Source organism: Hyperolius riggenbachi, chromosome 6 (genome assembly GCF_040937935.1).
Source record: "Hyperolius riggenbachi isolate aHypRig1 chromosome 6, aHypRig1.pri, whole genome shotgun sequence".
Classification (NCBI taxonomy): Eukaryota; Metazoa; Chordata; class Amphibia; order Anura; family Hyperoliidae; genus Hyperolius; species Hyperolius riggenbachi.
In genome coordinates this window covers 185560102-185585561 of record NC_090651.1, presented here as the reverse complement: position 1 = coordinate 185585561, position 25460 = coordinate 185560102, and the positions used below count along the sequence as shown (strand labels likewise).

Here is a 25460-nt window from a genome sequence, read left to right as displayed (position 1 = left end):
GGAGGCCGCGATTTCCTGGGGGGTAGGTTCATGGTGGAATATGGGAGTCCCCTTTAAAAAGGGGTCCCCCAGATGCCCACCCCCCCTCCCAGGAGAAATGAGTATAGAGGTACTTGTACCCCTTACCCATTTCCTTTAAGAGTTAAAGTAAATAAACACACAGACACTTAGAAAAAGTATTTTAATTGAACAAAAAACATAACCACGAAAAAAGTCCTTTAATATTCTTAATTAACCATTAATACTTACCTGTCCCTTTAAATAAATGATCCCTCGCAATATCCTCGGAAATGTTCTATCAGTTACAATGTAACAAAGTTATTACAATGTAACAACTTTGTTACATTGTAACTACGCCGCACCCGACGTCACTCACCGCCGCCGCCGCCGCCGCGTCTGTGCTGCAGGACCCGACAGAGCTCTGAGCTATAGCTCAGAGCTCTCTAAGCATCTTTGTATTTGGGCTCCAAGGAGCCCCATTGGTCCTTAGCAGACCAATGGGGTTCCTTCTGATTTAAAGGAACCCCATTGGTCTGCTAAGGACCAATGGGGCTCCTTGGAGCCCAAATACAAAGATGCTTAGAGAGCTCTGAGCTATAGCTCAGAGCTCTGTCGGGTCCTGCAGCACAGACGCGGCGGCGGCGGCGGTGAGTGACGTCGGGTGCGGCGTAGTTACAATGTAACAAAGTTGTTACATTGTAATAACTTTGTTACATTGTAACTGATAGAACATTTCCGAGGATATTGCGAGGGATCATTTATTTAAAGGGACAGGTAAGTATTAATGGTTAATTAAGAATATTAAAGGACTTTTTTCGTGGTTATGTTTTTTGTTCAATTAAAATACTTTTTCTAAGTGTCTGTGTGTTTATTTACTTTAACTCTTAAAGGAAATGGGTAAGGGGTACAGGTACCTCTATACTCATTTCTCCTGGGAGGGGGGGGGGGGGGGGGGTGGGCATCTGGGGGACCCCTTTTTAAAGGGGACTCCCAGATTCCACCATGAACCTCCCCCCCAGGAAATCGCGGCCTCCACCTCCACCGCCCATCGGAGGTGGAGAAGAGCCCCTTGTCCTTGGATTGGACAAGGGCTCGGAGGGGGAGGGGAAAGCTTGGCTGCCCCTCCCCTTCCGAGACCCCCCAATCCATGGACCATGCGGGCTGGTATAGTCAGGGTGCAGAGCCCCACGCGGCCGGTGCTCCGCATTCTGGCTATCCCAGCCTGCATGGGGGACAAGGGGTTAAAGAGGTCTGGGAGGGGGGACCCCACGTCGTTTTTTTTTTATATTTCCCACACTCAGAACGAAGTAAGTAAAACTCTTCCCACTTGGGGGAATCTATGAAAATAATACACTATTGTTAACTGTGCAAAAAAAACTGACATTTTCCGCATTTAAAAGACATTTTCGCCCTTGAAACTTAAAAATCGATTTTCTCAAAAACTATAAGGTCTTTTTGAAAAAAAATTTATTCCTCTTATTCCCACTGATCCCCTTAATATACCCTGGGAATTTGGTGTTCCTAAACTTTAAGCAGGCTTTGCTATTAACCGTTAAAGTCGGCGGGTTTTTAAATGTTTACATTTTTCCTTTGAAACTTTAACATCGATTTTCTCAAAAACTATAAGGTCTTTTTGAAAAAAAATTGTTTCCTCTTATTCCTCCTGATCTCCTTAATATATTCTCCAAATTTGAGGCTCTTAGCATTTAAGGGGGCTTTGCTATTAACCCTTAAAGTCGGTGGCTTTTTTATATTATACGGAGCGTTACGGTTTAACGCGAAATTACGGTAGCGTTTAATGCGAAATTACGGCATGATACGACTGTAATGCGAAAATTACGCGAAAATTATGCTTACGCGAAATTTCGCGAAATCCTTCTTCATTACGATTATGTACTTACGGCCATAATCGTAATTACACTAATTACGCGAAATTTCGCGAAATCGTAATTAGGTCATTACGCTCATCTCTACCCTCGGCCCAGGAGTTGGCCGATCTATTCATCCTGCATATCTTCCGGCTACATGGCATTCTGGAAATTATAGTGTCAGATCGGGGAGTCCAATTTGTTTCTAAATTTTGGAGGGCATTCTGTCATCAGTTGGGCATGGAACTGTCGTTTTCGTCGGGCTACCACCCACAGACCAATGGTCAGACCGAGAGGATTAATCAATCTCTGGAACAGTTTCTAAGGTGTTACGTTGCGGATGCACAAACTGATTGGGTCAAGTTCTTGCCGTTTGCAGAATTTGCACACAATAACTTGAAAAGCTCTTCTTCTGGATTCTCTCCATTCCAGGTGGTAACAGGAAGGTTGCCTAGGTTCTCCCCACTGCCAGTAGCTTCTACTCCGTTTCCAGCTTTAGAGGCTTGGCAAAAGTCTTTTAAACACATGTGGGGAATTGTGAAAAAGAATCTAGAGAAGGCTTTTCAGAGTCAGAAAGGACAAGCTGACAAGAAACGTTCTATAGAGTGGAAGTACCTGCCAGGAGACCTGGTCTAGGTGTCCACTCGTCATTTGGCTTTCAAACAGCCTTCACCCAAGCTAGGACCCAGATTTGTGGGTCCTTTCCCAGTAACCAGGAAAATCAACAATGTTACTTATGCCATTGACCTTCCTGCCAGCATGCGTGGTGTGAGATCGTTCCATGTATCTGTAATGATCCGCTCAGCTGCCTGCGCAGGCAGGCAGTTTTTTGACCACTGTTCAGGTCTGCATTCTGCAGGTCTCTGGGAGAGAGACCTTTTGTCAGTTTTGCAGCTTGCTGCTGCTGAGGAATTTGCATACGTTTGTCATGCAAATTGCCTAGCCACATCCTCTGGAGGTTTGTACTATAAATACCATGTGATATCACAGACCTGGGCTGGTCATAAGGGTTAGTCCTGTGAAACACTCCTGGAGTGTCAGCCTTGCTCATTGTTTAAAGATTAGCTTAGAGTAATTCCTGGGACTGCACTAGGCAGATTCCCTAGTGCAGTTAGGATTGCATATCTGTTTTGTTTGTCTGTTGCGATTGTTCTGTCCCAGCGGTGGTCGACAGGAAGTCGTTCTGATCTTTGTTCTTGGAGTATAGCTGGAGCAGCGGTTGCTACCAGCTATCTAATCTGTCTTGCCTGGATCGCACTCGCCTTGCGCTAGTGCTGTGGATCCGTCTGATCTCCATCTCTCTTGCTGTTATCTCTCACTTATTCCTGTTTTCGTGTATCTGTCTTGTCTGCTACGAACGCTTGCTGGAGGCTCGGTGAGGTAACCGTTAAGCAAGCGCTCACGTCCTCTGTTTCATGTTTGTCTGTCGGTGGTTAGTTAGGCGTGCTTGTCTCTGTTGTGCTTAAGACGCGGAGACCGCGCATAAACGCGTGCACTGTTGCGAATGAGTGCGGTGTTCGCGTTTAGTTAGCATTTGTTATTTTCCTTATCTTCTCATTGTATGATTTGCTGTGCCTTTGCTACTCTCGTGCTCTGCCTTGCTGTAGCCTTGTGTCACCTCTGTCAATCGCCTCTCTCGCGATTGCGTTCCTACTTCATATCTGCTGTTGTGTATGCACCGTCGCGGGTTGGCGACTAGTTTGGTGCACACACATACAATCTGTCCCTTTGCTCAATCTTATTCGCAATCGCTTCTCAGGCGATTGCGTTCTCACTCGGTTTCCTTTGTTGTGTGTCCGCCGTCGCAGGTGGGCGGCTAGATTGGTGGAAATACATACATTCCTCATCTGTGCTTATTCGGTCTTGTGTCGCAGTTAGCAACCGCCATCTCTGGCGATTGCCTTCTCACTTTATCTTCCTGGTTGTGTGTTCATCGTCGCAGGGTGGCGACTAGATTGGTGAACACACATACCCTCTGTCGCTTTGATCTCTCTCTTTCAGGGCTATCTTCCCTGCGTTCCTTCCCTTCGTGCAATTCCTGTCTTGCGTCTGTGGCAGGGCAGAGGAGCTGTTCCTCTGCACTCCACAGCTCCACCTGTCGACAGGAATTTCCCTCTACAGGTGCATTGCACCTTTTGCTGGGTTCCCTCAAATTATACGCTTGTGGAGGATTTCCGCAGTGTCAGCGCACGTCTTGTGCGCTGATCACGGAGAGAATTCCACAATCGTTACAGTATCCCTGCTTATGCCAGCAGTGCATGTAGATTCCACTCCTCCTCCCCCTGTGATGGTGGATGACCAACCTGAGTATGAAGTGGAAAATATTTTAGACTCACGTGGCATTGAGGAAAGAACATGGGTACCTGATTGCCGCATGCATGCGGATGAATTAAAGAGGGAATTCCACGCCCTACATCCTGAGAAGCCGGGTAGGAGCTGTCCGGAGTCCACTCCTCAGGGGGGAAGGGGAGTACTGTGAGAAAATGCGGAAAAGCCGCCGCGTGTGTTCAGAACAAGGGCGGCTGATTCCGCGTCCAACGCGGCGGTTTGCATGTGTAGGCCTACATCTACCATTATGGCTGAACGCGGAGAAACCGCCGCATGCCCTGATAGCGGTGCGGCTGGTTCCGCGTTCCAGCGCGGCGGGTGGTACACAACACATGGCTGGTGTGGCTGGGACTGTTAGTCCACACAGGTTCAAAAGGACGCGCGCGCACTGAGAGGCAGAACTTTTATGACAGCCAGAAGGGAGTCAGCTGACCAAGCCGGTCAGCTGACGATTCAACCAGTTCCCATTGGTCCAGCACTTAGGAGAGGCGCTGGAGAGCGCTGTGCTATATATACTGGGTGCTGGTCATTCACTGGTTGTCTGCCGTTGCGATCACTACGTGGCAGCACTCAGACCTTTTGTTAGATTCTGTGTTACCAGTTGTTATATTCAGACTAGTTCCAGGGTGTTGATGATCAAGGACCTCACACCCAGATTAGGGAATTGTATTACTATTCTGTTATACTTCAGACTAGTTCCAGGGTGTTGATAAACACGGACCTCACACCTAGATTAGGGAATTGTATTACCATTCTGTTATACTTCAGACTAGTTCCAGGGTGTTGATGATCAAGGACCTCACACCCAGATTAGGGAATTGTATCACCATTCTGTTATACTTCAGACTAGTTCCAGGGTGTTGATGATCAAGGACCTCTAATCCAGATTAGGGACTTGTATTACCATTCTGTTATACTTCAGACTAGTTCCAGGGTGTTGATGATCACGGAGCTCACACCAAGACTAGGCATTGTTTATTATCTGTTATGACCTTCTGCTTTCCTGACCACTCTTCTGATTACTGATTTGGTACCTCGCTATATCTGATATTCTGTTGCCAAACTCTGCATGTCTTAGGATTACTGAATCTGTCTCCTGTCTTTGTACTTATCTGTCCGTGTGTTGCCGACCTGGCTTGCCCGACCTCGAGAACTATCTCCCTACCTTAGAGATAGTTCACAGATCATTAGTTACACTCTCCTATTGGTGTCACTAACGCTCTGGTTCTTTCTATCTCCTGGCCTGGCTCCTCCCTTCGGGAGATTCTCAGGTTACTGGAAGGCACTTGTTCTCTTTTGCACTATAGCCTACTGCTCTGATACCTGTTCTCCAGGTATTGCTCTCAAAGTATTTACTGTTGCACCAAAACACTCATATCTCTCCGGTGTCCAGAGATTAGTGATATATCTGATTATCGGTGATACTGCAGATCATCAATAATCGGGTATATATCTGTATTCTCGGTGATACTGCAGATCACCAATAATCAGACCCTCTCTGTGTTACACCGATCGTTACAGAAAATTAGTATACATAGATGTACCTGGCAACCAAAAATTTTATTTATCAGTGGCTGGATGGTGTAATGGCCTCTGCCTTTGACACAGGTGACCAGGGTTCGAATCTCGTCTCTGCCTGTTCAGTAAGCCAGCACCTACTCAGTAGGAGACCTTAGGCAAGTCTCCCTAATGCTGCTACTGCCTATAGAGCGCGTCCTAGTGGCTGCAGCTCTGGTACTTTGAGTGCGCCAGGAGAAAAGCGCAATTTGAATGTCATTTGTCATGTCAAAATCTTCACACCTACAGCAAGTGTCATCCCACCACCAACAATGGATATCTATTTGCAAACACTGTATTTTTTCATACTAGAAAATATGCACATCAGTTAAATAAAAAAACATGGATTTCTTAGGCTGAACCCCCCCCCCCCTCCCCCCCAAAAATCTAAAGAACAGGAATTGGAAAAGGAAATAAAGTAGATACAAATACAGTACAGTACAGCAGTGACCACATAAGTTCTGAGATTCTTATGCATGCAAATCTTCAGACTTCACTATCAGTAAATGTTTCAGTTCTTCCAAATTGGTCCATAGAGGTTTGTTCATTTGTTTTAACATCAGGCGCGGAGCTAGGGGGGGTCGGGGTAGGACAAGTGCCCCGGGGCGCCTGGTCCCCAAGGGCGCCCAGCTGAGCATCGGGATTTTTTTTTAAATTTTTTTTTATTGCGGCGGGAGAGGGGATCAGCGCAGAGAAGAGGGAGAGCTGTGTGGACGGTGGGGAAGGGGGGCCATCTCCCCCCTCCTTCCCTCACCTTAGGTGCTCTCCCTCCCTCGCTGTCCCCTCCAATGTCCGGGTTGCTGGCAGCGGTGGGCGGAACTCACCTCCGTCTCGCTCCAGCGCCGGCCGGAAGTACGGGTGCGCAGCCACTGCTCTGGTCTGAACCAGACCGGAGTAGCGGCAGATCCATCCGGCGCTGCGAGAGACGGAGGTAAGTTCCGCCCGCCGCTGCCAGCCACCCGGACATTGGAGGGGACAGCGAGGAAGGGAGAGCAGCTCTTCCTCCTCTCTGCGCTGCTCCCCTCCTGCTGGGGAGGGGGACACCTGACCTGGCTACCTACTCTGGGCACATATACCCCTGGCTACCTACTCTGGGCACATATACCCCTGGCTACCTACTCTGGGCACATATACCCCTGGCTACCTACTCTGGGCACATATACCCCTGGCTACCTACTCTGGGCACATATACCCCTGGCTACCTACTCTGGGCACATATACCCCTAACTACATATACTGGGCATATACCCCTGGCTACCTACTCTGGGCACATATACCCCTGGCTACCTACTCTGGGCACATATACCCCTGGCTACATATATTGGGCACATATACCCCTAACTTCATATACTGTGCATATACCCCTGGCTACCTACTCTGGGCACATGTACCCCTGGCTACTGTTAATGTCAGAGCGGTATGTTAATCCAAGTTTCATATATATGCACTTAATAGATATAAGGTGACACTAATGTTTAATTAGGCCAATTTAACACAGATGAATAGAGTTACCCTTTAACGTTAGACTCAGATTCTTTTATTGCTGACATGCTTTAGTCAAGAACTAGTACTGTGTGAGTCTTTTTTAATCTTTCAGGAATGTCTAAGAGATATGCTGCGCCTGGCACTGCAAACCTCCCATCGGAGGATGTTTCGAGTTCCTCAAGCTAAGACCTTAGAAGTATCCATGGGAGCAAGATGCTGAATAGATTGTGTGCTGGAAGACTATACCAGGTGCAATGCTGTGGGAAATCTCCTCCCTCCTTAAGTAAAGAGGAAAAACTCTCAGAGACATTCATTATTATTGGACAAGTAAAATTACATCATGACTACGTACTTTGGGGTATAAGAACTAATGCACAGCGGAAGTAAAGCCTTGACTGCCTTGATCCTTTTACTAGGCTTACTTGGTTTCCCGCATGTATACATGTGACATTTTTGAATAAAGCCATATCTTGTTTTTCTTTTCATCTCCTGACGTATTTTTGAAATCTTGGTGTATTGGTAAGTAAAAGACTTCCACATATGGTCCTTCGAAGCGGGATCGATTCTGTTCTGCCTGGGGTACGTCTCTGAAAACTGGGGGTGATGATCCCAGTCATCCCAACAAAATAAGTCCTCCAGGGTGAAAAATTCCCTGTAAAAAGGGGAAAATTCTCAGAGTGGTATACCCAGACGGGACGGAACTCGAATCCAAGAACCAGGATTTCAGGAGATGCTTTGAAGAGCAGAGGGCTTTACTTTTTTGGTGTGTTTGTGTGTGAATGTGTGGCCGGCCACGGATTGAGCGGATTACATTGATTGTCAACGCTGAGAGCTATCAAGGTGCATCAAAAAAACGTAAGTAGATATTCGATTTTATACAAGTACTGCATGACAATTAGGTTAGCTGGGGATACCTGTGATCTGTAAAAAAGCTGACAATTTTACCAATTGTCAGTCGTGGTATCTGCGAGGTGGAATAGATCCTCAGTGACCGGATGAGGAGAAACAGCGGATACCACGCAATAGCCACAGGGCAAAAGCAATCCAGGGCTCATAGTGCAAGACGAATTTAATCCAGGGCTACCATAGCCGGGTTGGATTCAGGGCTTAAGTGCAAGCCGGATAATAGCCGTGGTTATCATCACTGATTTGCTAGGCTGGGTAGTAATTCTCGCAAAGCGCGCCCGAGTTACAGTGGCATTCAGTGAAGCGTACTATTCAGCAAGTCGGCCCCAGCACAGTATCGGTACACTGGGGGGCAGCGGCGGCTGAGCAGTTATATCATAGGAAACAGATCACAGGTGCCCCGGAATAGAATTGTCAGGCAGGATGGGGCAAAATGCAACTAAAGCTCAACTTCTCCGTGCAACGGATGATGAACTTCTCATGCACCGTAAAGTCCCCCGCTTGACAGAGAAATGCGAGGTCTGGCATGAGATGTTCAAATTCCCGGGCCATTTGCACCCAAAACAATGCAGGGCATTGATAAAGGCTATAGAGGAGAGAAGTAAAGGGAAATTGACTTTGCAGAATAAATATGGTTTGCATTTGGCGAGAGAATGGCGAGATGAAGCTGACAAGCGTAAGAGGGAACTGTGCTCCTTTTATTTTGGAAAGAAAGCGAGTAATTTGGAGGGTGAATATGGTCACAGCGTGACTATACAGGATGTTGAAAGTGAAAGTGATAGTGACAGTGGAGATGTGCATGGAGCTGGAGCTGAGGCTGGAGCAGCACAAAGGCTGAGGCAGAGATCCCAATCCCCTCAGCGGGCTCCAGATCATAAGTCAGGACTTCCAGCCCACACCTCAAGTACAGGAAACATCAGTGAGCCCACTAAGTCCAAACCTGTTAATAGACAAACTGAGGTGACAACGTCTGATAGACAGTTGCGGGAACGAAGAACCTCAGGAGCCCGAGGCAGAGCATCCTCAGCCTCGGGCATCAAACAGGAGGTTGATCAGTTAGCTGTGACAACGGGAGATCTGAGAGTAAGTGCAAATAGTGAAGAACAGCCATCTCAGACCCCGCCGAAATATACCAACATTTACCCACCGCTTCCACACCCTCAACTTCCTTCCTATAATCCAGGCGCCATCTTTATGCACCCGATGGCAGCCATGTCACAGCTCCCGGGTTCCGCCCTATTACCTTACCCATCTTCCACCACATTGCGACAGCCAGCAGTGACCATTTCAGTGCCTACTGAAAAAGTGCAACCCTGAACCCGCAATGCAAATGCCTATGATAGAGCTCCCAAACGGAGCAGGGCAAACCATACATGTTTACAGACCCTGGACAGAGGACGACATGTTGAATGCAATTAAGACTATACCTAGCCCGAGAGAGGATGTGGTTGAATGTGTTAAACAACTGACTGAGTTGAGGCGGAGTTTTAAGCTGACTGCCACTGAATGTGAGAGAGTTGTGAGAAGAGTCTGTGGTACTGGATGGGTGAACATCGAGGGTAATTGGAGTGCATGGGGGCCTGGACGACTTGTGACTGACCCGCCAGTGGAGTTGGATTGGGAGAGCACAACCTTAACCACCAGGTGGGATGAATTGATCCAACGAATGATAACATTTTATAAGATCACCCCAGATTTTACCAAGCTTTCTACGATTTCCCAGAAAGCAAACGAAAGTGTGGATGATCTGGTTGCACGGGTCATGGATGCTTTTGAAAAATACAGTGGGTTGCCGAAACCTGCAGTGCTTGATGGCACTACACCATGGGAACAACAGCTCAAAGCACAGATTGATAGGGCTTTAAAGGAAGAATTACAGTGGACAATCCATAAACATTTGATTACATGGCGAGTAGAGTACTTAGACATGTCACATCAAACTCAAAGTGACAGGTGCCCCGCCCCTTTTTCACACCCTTTCCCCGCCCCTTTTTCACGCCCTTTCCCCGCCCCTTTTTCACACCCTTTCCCCGCCCCTTTTTCACACCCTTCCCCCGCCCCTTTTTCACACCCTTCCCCGCCCCTTTTTCACACCCTTCCCTCGCCCCTTTTTCACACCCTTCCCCCGCCCCTTTTTCACACCCTTCCCCCGCCCCTTTTTCACACCCTTTCCCCGCCCCTTTTTCACACCCTTTCCCCGCCCCTTTGTCACACTCTTGCCCCAGCCCACACAGTGAAACACCGCCCCACCATATATTAAGCATGACTGACAGGCAAAGCACAAGCAGGCAAATGCCTTCTACCAAAGAAATTTTGAGAAAGCATTATTATAATTTAAAAGCCGTCGGTTCTTATGGCGGTGTCGACAGCCTGCATAGAGTTGTTCGGAAGTATGGATTGAGCAGGAAAGCTGTCAAAAACTGGCTTAATAGACAAGACACATATACTTTATACAAGCCTGCTAAGAAGAAGATTAAAAGAAATAAAATTGTTGTCTCAGATATAGACGCCCAATGGCAGGCGGACCTGGTGTCTATGATAGATTTTTCAAGTTACAACGACGGTGTGAAATATATTTTATCGGTCATAGATGTTTTATCTAAATATGCTTGGTGTGTTGGGCTGCGCAATAAAGCTGGGGGAACTGTGGCTAAGGCTTTTGAGTACATATTTCGCACTAGCGATCGAATACCCAGAAAACTAGAAACCGACAGAGGTCGAGAATTCATGAATAAACCTATGAAAAAGCTTTGTGCAGAGCGTGGAATAAAACATTTTTTTACAACAAACACAGTCAAGGCAGCCATCGTAGAACGTTTTAATCGCACTTTGAAAACCAAGCTGTGGCGCTATCTCAGACACCGAAATACATACCGATACATCGATAATTTACAAAACAGCTTAACAAGTTATAATAACACATACCACTCCTCTATACGATGCAAGCCGGCGTCCGTTACAAAAAACAATTCTTTGTTAATCTGGAAAAATCTGTACCAAGATTATACGTGTGTTAAAAAGATTAAGCCGGCGCTTGCAGTTGGTGACCACGTGAGAATTTCCTGTTATAAAAGTATATTTACAAAAGGTTATGAGCAAAGCTACACGGAAGAGATCTTTACAATACAAGCTATCAACACCAGAGGTCTCAGGCCTCTTTATAAGTTGAGAGATCTGGCTGGGGAAGTCATTGAGGGATCGTTCTATGATGATGAGCTACAAAAAGTGCCGCTTCATAAAAACAGAATTTATCGGATAGAAAAAATTATAAGAAAAGAACGAGTGAAGGGTAAAAATTTGTACCTAGTTAAGTGGCTCGGATACCCTGAAAAATTCAACGAGTGGATTCCGGAAAACCAGCTGACCGAAATATAAAATATGCAGACGGATTCCTTTTTTATTACACTACCGTGCAATGCCTCATCAAAAATTTACCCAGAGAATACCATCTCAACCTATACAACTAAATTGGCTAAATCTGTGGACCTTCGTGGCGCGTGGGAAGTAGCAATCACCGAAATACAGTATCCGCATTCATGGTATACCTTTGAAGTGCCCGAGGGTATTTTTCACGCCGGGAAACGTGGAGAACCGTTAAGAGATTATTATGTTAGAGCCGGGTATTATCACACTATCGACGATCTTATCAAAGGAGTTAATCATAGACTCGAAAAAGCAAAGCTACCCCTGGACCAGATTAAATTGACCTATGATGAAGCGGAAAGAAGTGTTAGCCTGTATAATTCAACCACACACTTTTTCATACTGGGTAAAAAATTGGGGCATATATTAGGTTTACCTGTACCAACACCTGATCAGCTGAAACTTCTAAAAGCCGGTCACCATCCTTACTACCAACCAGATCAGGGCCAAACACCCCAAAACACCAAAATATTCTACCCCGATATCAGAGCAGGATTTTATACACTCTTTGTGTACACAGATATAATAGAACATCAGCTAGTAGGGGATGCCTATGTTCAATTACTAAGGACCGTTGAAATCAGCGGGAAAGGTGGTGGGATAAGCACACAAAGATACAGCAGACCTGACTATATACCGCTCTGCAAGCACCACTTCGATTCAGTAACCATTTCAATTCAAACCGATCAAGGGAAACCTGTTAGGTTTAAGTACGGAAAATCCGTTGTGAGACTTCATTTCAGACAACGGCGCGTAACAGCGAATTGAAATGTTGTCGCAGAAGTTGTATGGAGACCCGAATATCTACACGCGATATTACCTGGCGCAAGCGGGCTATGGATTGGAAGGTTTCCAGGGAGAGGAATTTATGCATGGTTCGGGCCTAGCAGGTCTATTCAGAGGGTTATTCCGTAGGGTTGTTCCTCTGTTTAGAAAAGGCATTGAACTTGTAAAGCCGCATGTGAAAACCGCAGCCAGAAATATCGCCAAAGACGCTGTCGCAACAGTGTCAACGGCGGTGTTGGATAGAATAAACAGGCCAAAACAAGACCAGGACGGGTCAGGTGTTGTGTATATACGCAAAAAACAACGTAAACGAAAAAGACATATTGACAGCATAGTTCTTCCACCTTTTCTCAATAAAACCAATGGTCGCAAGAAGCGCAGAAGACAGAAATCACCAGCTCGTTCACCAGGCGACATCTTTTAATCGGCGACATGGCTTTCGTGCACGACTGCTCGACCGAGTATGCCAAATCAGAATTGGATATCTTTCAAATACCACCGACACAAACAAGTATTGAAAAATCTATTTATGTAGAAATACAACCTATCGCCGCAATAGCTGACGGCACCCCCTTGGAATTCTTTATATCCGGAAGCGGCGAATATTATTACGACTTAAATAATACCTTGCTACATATCACCTGCCGAATACTTAAAGCGGACAACACGCTCCTGCAAGATGGCGCTCGTGTAGCATTGGTTAATTACCCTATAGCCAGTCTTTTCAGTCAGCTAGATATATCACTCGGCGATCGATTAATATCTACAAGCGATAATCTGTATACCTACAGAGCCTATATAGAAACACTTCTAAACTATAACGCACAGACTTTGGCGACACAGTTTACAGCCGGTTTATTCTATAAGGATACAGCGGGACATTTTGATGACCGTGCGCTGGACGGTAACAATGCAGGCTTCATCAAAAGAGCGCAATTTACAACACGGTCCAGAAGCGTCGAACTAGTGGGTCCAATTTACGCCGATGTCTTTAATCAGCCAAAGCTGGTCCTGAATGGATTAGACCTGAAGATTAAACTCACCAGGAATAAAGACTCTTTTTGCCTTATGAGTGCCGAAGCTGAGGCGTTTAAAGTGCAGATACAAACAGCGTCGTTATATATTAAAAGGGTTCAAGTCTCACCAGCCGTGAGGATCGGTCACAGCCAGGCGCTGTTAACCGCTAACGCAAAGTACGCCATTGACCGGGCGTGTCTCAAAGTATACAGCATACCGGCCGGGGCACGAATTTCCAACCATGAAAATCTATTTCTCGGCAATATACCAAAAATCGTGATACTCGCTCTGGTAGGAAATGAAGAATTTTCTGGAAGTTACCAGAGGAATCCGTTGCGGTTCGGTCACTATAATGTAAATTATGCCTGCCTGTATTTAGACAGTCAACAGATACCTGCAAAACCTTTCCAGCCTAACTTTCAGGCAGAAGCCGCCATCCGAGAATACATGTCTTTGGTGCACATCACAGGCAAACAAAAAGCTGACAACGCACATCGTTTGACAGGTCGGAATACATGAATGGTTACACCCTGTTCGCGTTTGACACAACGCCGGATCAAGAAGCGGGGTCAGGGCATTTTTCTCTAGTAAAAACGGGTAACCTGAGGGCAGAACTACGTTTTTCCGACCCCACCCCAACAACCCTGAACATGATTGTGTACTCTTTAAACGATAACGTTATTGAAATTAACCATAAAAGAGAAGTTCTATATGATTATTAACAATAATGAATAATTTTGAAATCGAGATCGCTGTGAAAGCCGATTCTTGCGCAAGACGAATCTTTAGAGGTGTAATACCGTGTGATTTTTTACCGACATATAAGATCGTTCAGAGACCCGCTGCGTATATTGTGAATACAGATCCTTCTTCGCGTCGGGGGCAGCACTGGATTTTAATAATGTTATTGAACGAGGATACATCACTTTTTTTTGACAGTTATGGACTGTCGCCAGATAATATCATCTTTCCTAAGGACTTCATACAGTTCTTAAACAGGAATTCTGACTGTATCACCTATAACAATAAACAGCTGCAGTCTACAGATAGCGCTGTGTGCGGGCATTACTGCGTTTATATGCTCCATCACCTAGCCAGAGGATATAAGCTAGAAGGGTTATTGAAAAAATTTGACAATTTTAAAACTAATGACGTTTTTGTACAAGCATTTGTGGGTCGTAGATTAAAAAGTAAAATGAACTGTTGTTACTACAATCAATCATGTGTTTGTTATGTTGACAACGTACAATAAATGTGTTTAAATGAACAGAATGCTATTTTGACAATGTACAATAAACTTGGTTAATAAAAAAAAAAAATGTAATTTCATCACATCTGAGGGTCTGTCTTTTGTTCTGTCATCAGCATCCCTCTACACATTGCAAAATGCACGATCAGGATTTTTAGATAACACCTCTTATCTACTCTGAGCTTATGGTTGGGAGTTGTTTTAAGTTATTAGAACACACACACAGGGTGTCGCTGTGAAAAAACACAATCCACAGCAAAATAGGCTGTCTATATACAGGTTGTGCAATACCCCACACGCAGCAAAAAGAAAGCACATGGCTTGTATTACACTCAGCAAAATATCACATGGGCACAATCTTTAAATTATATGTGATTACTAATAGAGAATAGCCTTTATTTCTTCAAAATTATATAACACTAAGATCGTCTGTGGGTATATTTAATATTTTAAATAAAAGGCGTGTTTAGGGTTACCTGGCAGGTTTTTAAATGATCTGAAAGCCAGTCAATGAAATTATTAATAGAGAATCAATCTTTAAATTAAATGGGATTACTAATAGCCAATAAAATAGCATTTATTTATCCACAATTACATACAACATGTAAAGTTAAGATGCTCTGTGGGTATATTTAATATTTTTAATAAAAGGTGTGTGTGTAGGTTTGCACTGTAAGTTTTTAAATAATCTGAAAAGTAGTCAATACAATTATTAATAGAGAAATAAAATATCTCTATACAGTTTGTGTGGTTATCACAAATTCAGCAAAGAGAATACCCCTTTGAATATAACATATTTTATTTATGTAGTGTGTTTGACCATTCAGCAATTACGCTACTCAGCAATCACTCAGCAAAAAAAAGCATGCACGTCTTCTAGACCACTCAGCAAAAAGCATGCAGAGGGGTTGTAGCTTACGCAACAAAATAAAAGGGCACTTTTTATTGGCTGCCGAATTCAGATAAGATGATAGACCTAGCATAAATAAGACGGACCAAGAAAGCTAAAGTTACAGCTTGGAGCAAACACTCAAAGCCGTCGCAACCTTGAATACCAAAGGTCCCATCGACATCGTTTACCGCTGACTACCAAAACGCGTGCTTTAGAACTTTCTACAGCTAAGGAAAGAAGGTTAGTTTTTTTTTCTTTTTCCTCAATATACTTTATAATTTATAGCTATGTTTTTATGTAGTTGGTAAATATGCGCGCACAAAACAATTATAGACCTATATATGTTTTTTTTGTGTTTTTTTTTTCCCCCAAGCACAAATATATATATATATCTATTGATTTCAAATATTTTTGCAACATAATTATATGTGTGTATATACTTTATAATTTATAGCTATATTTTATGTAGTTGGTAGATATGTGCGTATAAAACGGTAATATATGTGCACAAAACAATTATAGACCTATATATGCTTTGTGGTTAATTTTTTTCTAGGGATGTAGTATTTTTTATGTTTTTTTATGTTTTTTTTTTTTTTTTAATGTTTTTTATGGTTGTTGTGTTTTTTTCTACGCACATAGCAACGATAAATAGCCTGGCTTTTGATATTGTTGGAAAATTTGTGTGTACAGAATACTTATAGGTTTCTATAAGCTTTTGTATTTTTTTTCTATGGCTGTAGTACCCAATATTAGTAATTTGCTATAATATGTTGGACAATTACAGCATCCATTTTTATATTTATAGATGGCGCAATACTTTCCTGACAGCTCATGGAACGGTTATTATGATGGCATTCCAGATTCGCAGATGTGTAAGTTTACATATGAATGCTGTTTTTGGTAGTACAGTGTTGTTTTTAATTTCGAATAGCCACCTACAATTATCAAAAAAAAAAAAAATGTTTGTTTTCTTTCTACTATAGTGTTCGATGAAGAGAGTGTGCTTGAGAGTTTTCATGCGACCGTGGAAAGTGGCAGTATTATCATACTGACCAAACCCCTAAAGAGAAGACTGTGTTTGTTTTACACCATGAAAACCATTATTATGGTATTAAGAACGTGAAAGCCTTTATTGGTACTACTTACTTTTGTGAGAGATGTTGTTCAGTCTATACCCACAAGTTTAATCACGGTTGTGTACAGTTTTGCAAAAGTTGTCAAAGAGCAGATTGCGGAGAGGTGGTTGGTGAACAGCCTAGGTGCCCCCGTTGTCGTGTGTTTTGCCGATCATTTGTTTGTTTTGAAGAACATAAACGTTTAGCGATTGATAATACAGCTTTCTGCAGGGTGAAATCTTTTTGTGACTCTTGTTACCGTTTTGTCAACAATGGTGAGGAGCATAAGTGCAGTGGTCTGAAGTGTAGCATTTGTGGGGGCTGTGTCTCCAGATTTGACAGTCATATTTGTTATATGCAGCCCTACAGTGTTAAACAAATGACAGAAAAGTACATTTTTTATGACTTTGAATGCATGCAGGAGACCGGCACACACATACCCAATTACATTTATGCAACAATGTTATACGGTCCAACATCCTGGGAGTTCAGTGGTAAAAACTGCACACGCGATTTTGTACTGTTTTTCACCAGCGGTAAATTTACCGGCTATACCTTCATAGCGCATAATGCCGGTAGGTATGATACCTATTTTGTTGTTCAGGAACTGATCAGAGAAAAGCTGGAAATGCGTATTGTGAATCAAGGGGGACGTTTGCTGTGTGTGACCCTGGTGGGTTTAAAAATGAGATTCATAGATTCTTTAAATTTCATACCTATGAAACTCAGTAAAATGCCCGCCGCCATGGGCTTTTCAGGGTCTAAAGGCCATTTTCCACATTTTTTTAACACAGAAACAAACCAGAGCTATGTAGGCCCCATGCCCGACATAGAGTTTTATGGTGTGGAATACATGATGGCTGGTGAGAAAAAAGAAGTCTTGGCCTGGTATGAAGAGCACAAGCATGATACGTTTAATTTTCAGGACCAGTTAAAAACTTATTGCAAACAGGATGTGGAGATTTTGAGAAAAGCTTGTGAGTGTTACAGAGAGCGGGTTATGCAAATGACTAGAAAAGAAGTGAGACAATATTGCCAACGTAAGAAGGAGCACGTTATAGTGACTAAATGCATTGACCCCTTTCAACTCATCACGTTGGCCTCTGTCTGCATGGCTATGTACAGATTTAAATTTCTACCAACCGACACAATAGCCATTCTGCCTGCTGATAACTATCATAAAACACAGAAACGTTATTCCACACCGGCTATACAATGGCTTATGTATGTTCAGCATTCAGAGGGCATCTCTATAAAACACGCTCTAAGAGGTGGTGAAAAGCAGGTAGGGCAGTACTTTTTGGATGGTTACGCTTTTGTTGATGGTACACACACCGCTTTTGAATTTCAGGGCTGTTTTTATCATGGTTGCCCTGTGTGCTATAATGAGGGTGATAGTAACGAAGTTACTAAGTCTACATACGGACAGCTGTACAATGCATTCTTGGTGAAGAAAAGTTACCTCTTGAAATGTGGTTTTACACTTCGTATAATGTGGGAGCATGAGTGGAATGAAATGGTTGAAAAAGATGACAGGGTCAAAGATTTTCTCCTTAAAATGGAGTTCCCAGCTCCTCTGGACCCCCGTGATGCTCTTTATGGTGGGAGAACAAACGCCATCAAACTTTATCACAAAATTCAGGATGGTGAAAATATTCATTATTATGACTTCACCAGTCTCTACCCTTTTGTCAACAAGACTAAAACATACCCTGTGGGGCATCCAGAAATTATTTTTGACAACTTTGGTTATATCAAAAAATACTTTGGCATTGCTAAGGTGAAGGTGTACCCACCTAGAGATTTATTTTTTCCAGTTCTACCTGTAAAACTCAACAAAAAACTCATGTTCCCCCTTTGCTACACTTGTGCTTTGAATTCCCATCCAGACATCTGCAACCACACAGACGAACAACGTTCCCTGACAGGTACGTGGTGCACTGTAGAGCTCATTTTAGCTGTAGAGAAGGGTTATAGGATTGCAACTGTTTATGAGATCTGGCACTTCCCAAACACCACAGATGAGCTGTTTGCCCCATACATAAAACTACACCTCAGGGATAAGCAAGAGGCTTCTGGTTATCCCAGCTGGTGTAAAAACGATGCTGACAAAAAGCAATACATTGACTCGTTTTATGAAAAAGAGGGTGTTTGCCTACGAGCTGATGAAATAGCGGTGAACCCCGCTAAAAGACAGATATCCAAACTTTTCCTGAATTCTTTGTGGGGTAAATTCGGTCAAAGGTCAAACCTGCCGCGCACCAGCATCGTTTCAGATCCTGATGAACTTTTCAAGCTGGCATTTTTACCGTGCCATGAGCTGTCTGAGGTAAATTTTATCACTGATGAGACAGCTGTGGCCAATTGGAAATATACCAAAGACCGCTATACCGCCAACAAAAACACTAACATCTTTATAGCCTGTTTTACCACAGCTTATGCCAGATTGGAACTGTATCAATTACTGGACAGACTGCAAGAACGTGTTCTTTACCACGACACAGACTCTGTCATTTTTGTAAGTAAAGAGGGTGAGTGGAACCCTCCGTTGGGTGATTTTCTTGGGGAATTGACTAGCGAAGTGGATGATGATACATACATTACAGAGTTTGTCTCTGCGGGCCCCAAGACCTACGGCTACAAATTAAATACTGGGAAAACGGTCTTGAAAGTTAAGGGTATAACGCTCAATGTGGCTAACGCACAGGTTATTAATTTTGACAGCTTGAAAGATCTTGTGTTGGATTACCCGGGCAATTCAGACTCTAAGACGCAGAAAAGAATAGGCATAGAACAGCCTGGTATTGTCAGAAATAAGAAGCTTTGGCGCATAGAGACAAGGCCTCTACGCAAAACACAGAAGTGCGTTTACACAAAAAGACAACTGGTAAATGACTATACCACACTGCCTTTTGGCTACTGAAACACATAGTTATGGACCCACGGATTCAACACCCTTTCTCATGCATTTTGGCCAGCCCCTCCAATTCTGGAAAGAGTTATTTTGTAAAACAGCTCTTATTACACTCCGACACACTTATGTCGCACAAACCGGAAAATGTTGTTTGGTTTTATGCATGTTGGCAAAAACTGTATGATGACTTCTCTCGTTTGTTTTTACACATCAAATTTGTTGAAGGGTTACCGCCTACTTTTACAGATGAGGAGCTGTTCCCACCTGACAAGGTAAATTTGGCACTTGTTGATGATCTCATGGAAGCGGCTTGTGAAAACCTTGAAATACAGCAGGCATTTACCAAGTATGTTCATCACAGAAACCTGAGCATAATGTATCTTGTCCAAAATGTTTTTTGCCAGGGTAAAAAAAGCAGGACCATAAATCTGAACACTAAATATATGGTTCTTTTTAAAAACCCGCGTGATAAATTACAAATCACCACGCTAGCTAGACAAATGTACCCTGGTAAAATACGTTTCTTTTTAGAGGCTTTTGAAGATGCCACACACCCGCCTTACGGCTACTTATTGGTAGATTTACGGTCGGATACTCCGGAGGAACTCCGCTTAAGATCTGGTCTGTTCCCACCGGACCTACCGGCTGTATATTTGTACAAAAAGCAGGGCTCTAAAAAGTAATTTTTCCATCATCCTTGTCATTCTTGGCCGGGCATACACAGCTGTAAGATGTCTAACAGATTACGCAGAAACTGGACCATTTTAAAAGCTCTGGTGAAAGCAAAACCAGCGGTCCGAAAATCAATTTTACGTAATGCCAGTAACGATTTGATTTCAGCTATTGGTGAAATCGCGCTCAACATTTTAAAAGGAAAGATACCCCTGAAAGAGCGTCAAAAAAATATACTTAAAAAGTGGCGCCGCGCTATAAAGAAGTTGAGCGATAAAACATTCCCCATTAAAACCAAGAAACGTCTTGTGAACCAGTCTGGTGGGTTTATAGGACCGCTCCTCGGCTTTGCAATTCCCTTAATAACAGGGCTGATTGCTAACAGCGTTGGTGGTTAGTGATGGAGCAGGCTGAGAAAATGTTCTTGGTGTCCAAACAAGAGCTAGATAAAATAAAGAGACCTTCTCCAAACACCACCGACATTCGCCAGTCTGTTACGCACCGTTTAGATGCAGAAATTAGTGAAATTTTGCGCAGGAATGACATACCTGATGATGAAAAAATTAAGAGATACACAGCTGTGCTACAGAGGTACTTGGTATTTGCCAGACAGGATGGTAAAGAAGCAGCTTCTTTAACATTGATAATGCCGCCCACATCTGATCAGAAGCAAATGACAAATATTTATGATAACAGAGACAAAGATATTGTTGAAATTCTTAATCTTGTTAATGACCGCTTTAAGAAAAATGCTGAGCTATTGTTAAACAAACTGTTACAATCAGATGATTTGGCTATGTGGAATGCGAGGGGTGAATTTGTTTACAAAGGCCAAACTGTACCTGGATCAAACATGGTAGATCTAGTCCGCAGTGCGACCCAGAGTCATGCTATGGCCGCAAGTAAAACAACTCCTGGTTGGAAAATATTTATGGATGCTATGGCTGAATTAAATGTCCCCTCTACCGTGGTTGGTAACACAAGGACAAGAGACCTGCTCGACAGCCTCAAAAAACAGCTGCACGGCGAATCACCCGCAACGCCTCATACACCTGTCAGTCGCAGGATGCTTATTCCATCACCAGGACTAACACAGGGGATTTTGTTACCTAAAAAAAGAGTACTTCCAATGCTGCAAACACAATGGCTAACGCTCTAATTCTTTTGATAAACGGACTTAAATTAAAAGGATTGCCCCGTACAGAAATTAGATACTTTGAGCGATATATGTACTGGGATAAAATGTTGCTTTGCATATTTTGCTTATTGTGTATAACGAATACTAGAAGTTATCTTTTAAATTTGAACAACGCATTTATAAAACATGTACGGAAATAAAATTATATTTTGTTCAATGTATATAAAGAATATTTTGAGTGGTGTGTGTATAAAAATGTTGAAAATTATATTTTACAATCGTATGCTATGACCACAATTACTATTAAGCCTTATATTCAATAAACACATAAACCTTTTACCGTGTCTTATTTTATTAATTAACAGTTCATGTCTCATGAAAACTATCCAAGGTGGGGGTGCTAAGGTGTTAATACGAACATAATAAAACTACAGATCAAATAATGTCAAATAACACGTTTTGGGGTAACCTGGAGGTGGAGATCTCTGTAAAGGGGTCATTAGTCATTGGGGGCGGGACAAGAGTGTGAAAGAGGGGCGGGGCAAGAGTGTGAAAAAGGGGTGGGGAAAGGGTGTGAAAAAGTGTTTAAAATTATATTTTACAATTGTATGCTATGACCACAATTACTATTAAGTCTTATATTCAATAAACACATAAACCTTTTAATGCTTTCTCAAAATTTCTTTGGTAGAAGGCATTTGCCTGCTTGTGCTTTGCCTGTCAGTCATGCTTAATATATGGTGGGGCGGTGTTTCACTGTGTGGGCTGGGGCAAGAGTGTGACAAAGGGGCGGGGAAAGGGTGTGAAAAAGGGGCGGGGGAAGGGTGTGAAAAAGGGGCGGGGAAAGGGTGTGAAAAAGGGGCGGGGAAAGGGCGTGAAAAAGGGGCGGGGAAAGGGTGTGAAAAGGGGGCGGGGCACCTGTCACTTTGAGTTTAATGTGACATGTCTAAGTACTCTACTATGGCGTACGTGCAGTGTGACAGAGTTTTTGGAGTATGCCAGGCATGCAGAGAAAATTCTGATAGAAAAAAAGAAGCGGGGACAGAAGAGACATCCTGCTGCGGCAGCCTCCTATTCCTTGTCCACCTATAACCAGGGCATGGGAGAGGAGGGTGCATACAGCGGAGATGTCTCGCGTCCCCGTCCCCGTCCACGTAGATTTGTGCGTGACTATGCAGGAAAACGAGAAAGAGGGGAATGTTTCATTTGTGGAAAGCGGGATCACATTGCACGAGACTGCCCAGAGAATACGGCCAATCAAACCAAGCAACAAACCCAGTCTGCATGACTAGGCAGGGAAGAGTTGAGCCGTGACACTATTGTGATTGAGATTGATTATGCTGACACAAAAAAGCCTGAAATCCTCTTCTCTGTATCGAGTGTTAGAATCAAGTTTTTGGTTGACACTGGTGCATGTAGGTCTGTCCTTGGGACTGGTTTAAATATCCCGTGGGAAAGGTTGGGTACAGTTGTAACACGAAATGCCGGTGGTGGGTTTGAAGTGTCCCCAACCACTAAACCGTTGCAGGTTTTAGATGAAAAGTCAGGCAGAGCTGTGTTTTGCAGTTTCATAATTTCTGCAAGGTGCCCAATTAATCTGTGTGGCAGAGACTTGATTGGTGATTTGAAGTTGACTATTGCTCCCGGTCCAGAGTCACTGCAGATCCATCGTGCTCCTATGGCAGAAGCACCTGACGTGCATTGGTACGGTATTATTCTGCCAAATTCACTCCTGAAATGGATGCAGCAGGATGCAGGTCCGGCTGATACATTTCAGGAGGTAGTATGTGTGGCACACGTCACCACACATTACATAGCAAATGGACGCAGGGATTTGGACTATGAGCAAAAGTACCCGATGAGGAGAAAAGTCTGTGTAGAGATTACCGGACTATGGGAGAATGCAGAAGGTTATGTTCTGTATGAGGTTTCAATCCCAGGCTGGGACAGTGTTGAGACAGACGGCATCCTGCAGGATGAGCTGTTTGCTGTCCCGAACTCCGCCCCTCATGCTTCACTGTACAAACCGAAGTGGTGACGTTGGGACACGGCCGGGATTCTGTTGAACAAGTGGAAAGAAGGAAGTGGTGAGGGCATTTACTGCCCACGCCACCTTCAGACCACGGGAATGCTGATACACCTGACTAAACGACCTGAAGAAGCTGACAATGTTGACTTTGCAGATGCGTCCTGACATGAGTTGTCCGGTGTCCCAGACAAGCTGTGGGCACAATCTGACACTGACGTGGGTCTGATAAAAAACTCAGAGGAGGTCATTGTAGTTGCTAAAGGTGCGTACCGGCCTTATAAAAAACAGTATCCACTTAAACCTGACATGGTTGCCGGCATTGAGCCCATCATACTTGGTTTCCTAGAGAAGGGTGTGCTCATACCTTGTGACTCCTCCCCCTGCAACACGCCCATTTTTCCCCTGGCCAAGCCTAACTCAACAGAATACCGCCTAGTTCATGATCTTAAAGCGGTAAATGAAGCAATTGTGCCGCGAGCTCCAGTGGTTCCAGATCCCAACACCATTCTGAATGAGATCACCCCAAGCTGTCAAGTTTTCAGCATAGTCGATTTAAAAAATGCTTTTTATTCTATAAAACTACATCCTGACAGCAGATTTTGGTTCGCTTTTACATTTAAAGGGAAAAGGTACACGTACTCGAGACTCCCGCAGGGATACTGTGAAAGTCCGGCGATCTTTTCACAAGAGATAAATAGGTCTCTAGAATCTTTTCCTGTCCCTGATGATTGCAGACTCCTCATTTATGTCGATGATTTGTGTATAGGTGCTCCAGATGAGAAGAGGTGTCTGCAACTCACAGTGCAACTGCTCTGTTTCTTAGCAGAACAGGGCCACAAGGCCTCACGTAAAAAACTACAGTTTTGTCAGCCCACAGTTAAATATTTAGGACAACTCATTTCAGGTGCAGGACGTACTATTGAGGATACGCGGGTACGAGCTATCCAAGATATACCAAAACCTGTGACAAAGAAAGACATGATGACGTTCCTTGGGACCCTTAACTACTGCAGGGCCTGGATTATCCATTGCTCAGCACTGGTTAAGCCTTTGTTCAATGCCATCCATACTGACCCAATGGCAATGACTGACAAAGTCACCTGGACAGATGACTTGACTATGGCATTTGAGAGGTGTAAGTCTGCACTGCAAGATCCCCTGGTTTTAGCCTTCCCTGATTATACGAAGGTTTTTAAACTGTATGTTGATTGCAAAGATAAATGCATGACAGCTGTGATGACACAAACATGGGGAGACAAACAGAGGCCGCTAGGTTTTTATTCTAAGCCTTTGGATCAGGTTGCATGTGCCTTGCCGTCTTGTGTAAAAGCTGTTATTTCTGCTGCGATGGCTGTTGACATAACGGCCACCCTGGTCCTCTACCATCCACTAGAGGTTCTTGTTCCCCACGCAGTGCATGCTCTGTTGTTGCAGGATAAAATGACGTTACTAACTCCTGCCCGTCACATGTATTGCACTGCCACTTTGCTGGGTCAGCCTCACCTTACAGTGAAACCCTGTACCACACTCAACCCAGCAACTTTACTCCCGACCCCCGCTGCAGAGGGTGATGAGCCTCAGCATGATTGTGTCACAGAGTCACAAAAGGTCTTTCTACCCAGAGAAGACCTGAAGTCCGAACCAATACCCGGAAGTACACTCGTCTTTGTCGATGGCTCTGCCTCCAAAGATGCCTTAGGAGTAAACAGAGTGGGATATGCTGTTGTTACCCTGGATGCTATTTTGGAGTCTGGTCCCTTACCAATCTCCTACTCCGCACAAGCTGCAGAGATTCATGCACTCACTCGAGCCTGTGCGTTGCACGAGGGTGAAGTTCTCACTGTTTACACTGACAGCCAGTATGCGTTCTCTGCTTGTCATACCTACGCTGCACAGTGGAGGAACCGTGGCATGTTAACTGCGGCTGGGAAACCAGCCCGCCATAAAGACTTATTGCAACAGCTCCTTGATAGTGTACTGCTGCCCTCGCAGGTAGCTGTGGTAAAATGCATGGCACATATGCGTGATGACTCTGACGTTACCCGTGGCAACAATCTTGCAGATGCTGAGGCGAAATT

The 25460-nt window shown here is 44.0% G+C and overlaps 2 protein-coding genes across 2 annotated transcripts in view; one reads left to right on the top strand and one right to left on the bottom strand.

Annotated features, from left to right (window-relative positions):
• The window catches only part of LOC137522100 (glutamate receptor ionotropic, NMDA 2B), a 1475416-nt gene that overhangs the window by 1295035 nt on the left and 154921 nt on the right, over positions 1-25460 (bottom strand). The gene's annotated exons all lie outside the window — the stretch shown is intronic.
• The window catches only part of LOC137521249 (ERV-BabFcenv provirus ancestral Env polyprotein-like), a 356923-nt gene that overhangs the window by 327155 nt on the left and 4308 nt on the right, over positions 1-25460 (top strand). The gene's annotated exons all lie outside the window — the stretch shown is intronic.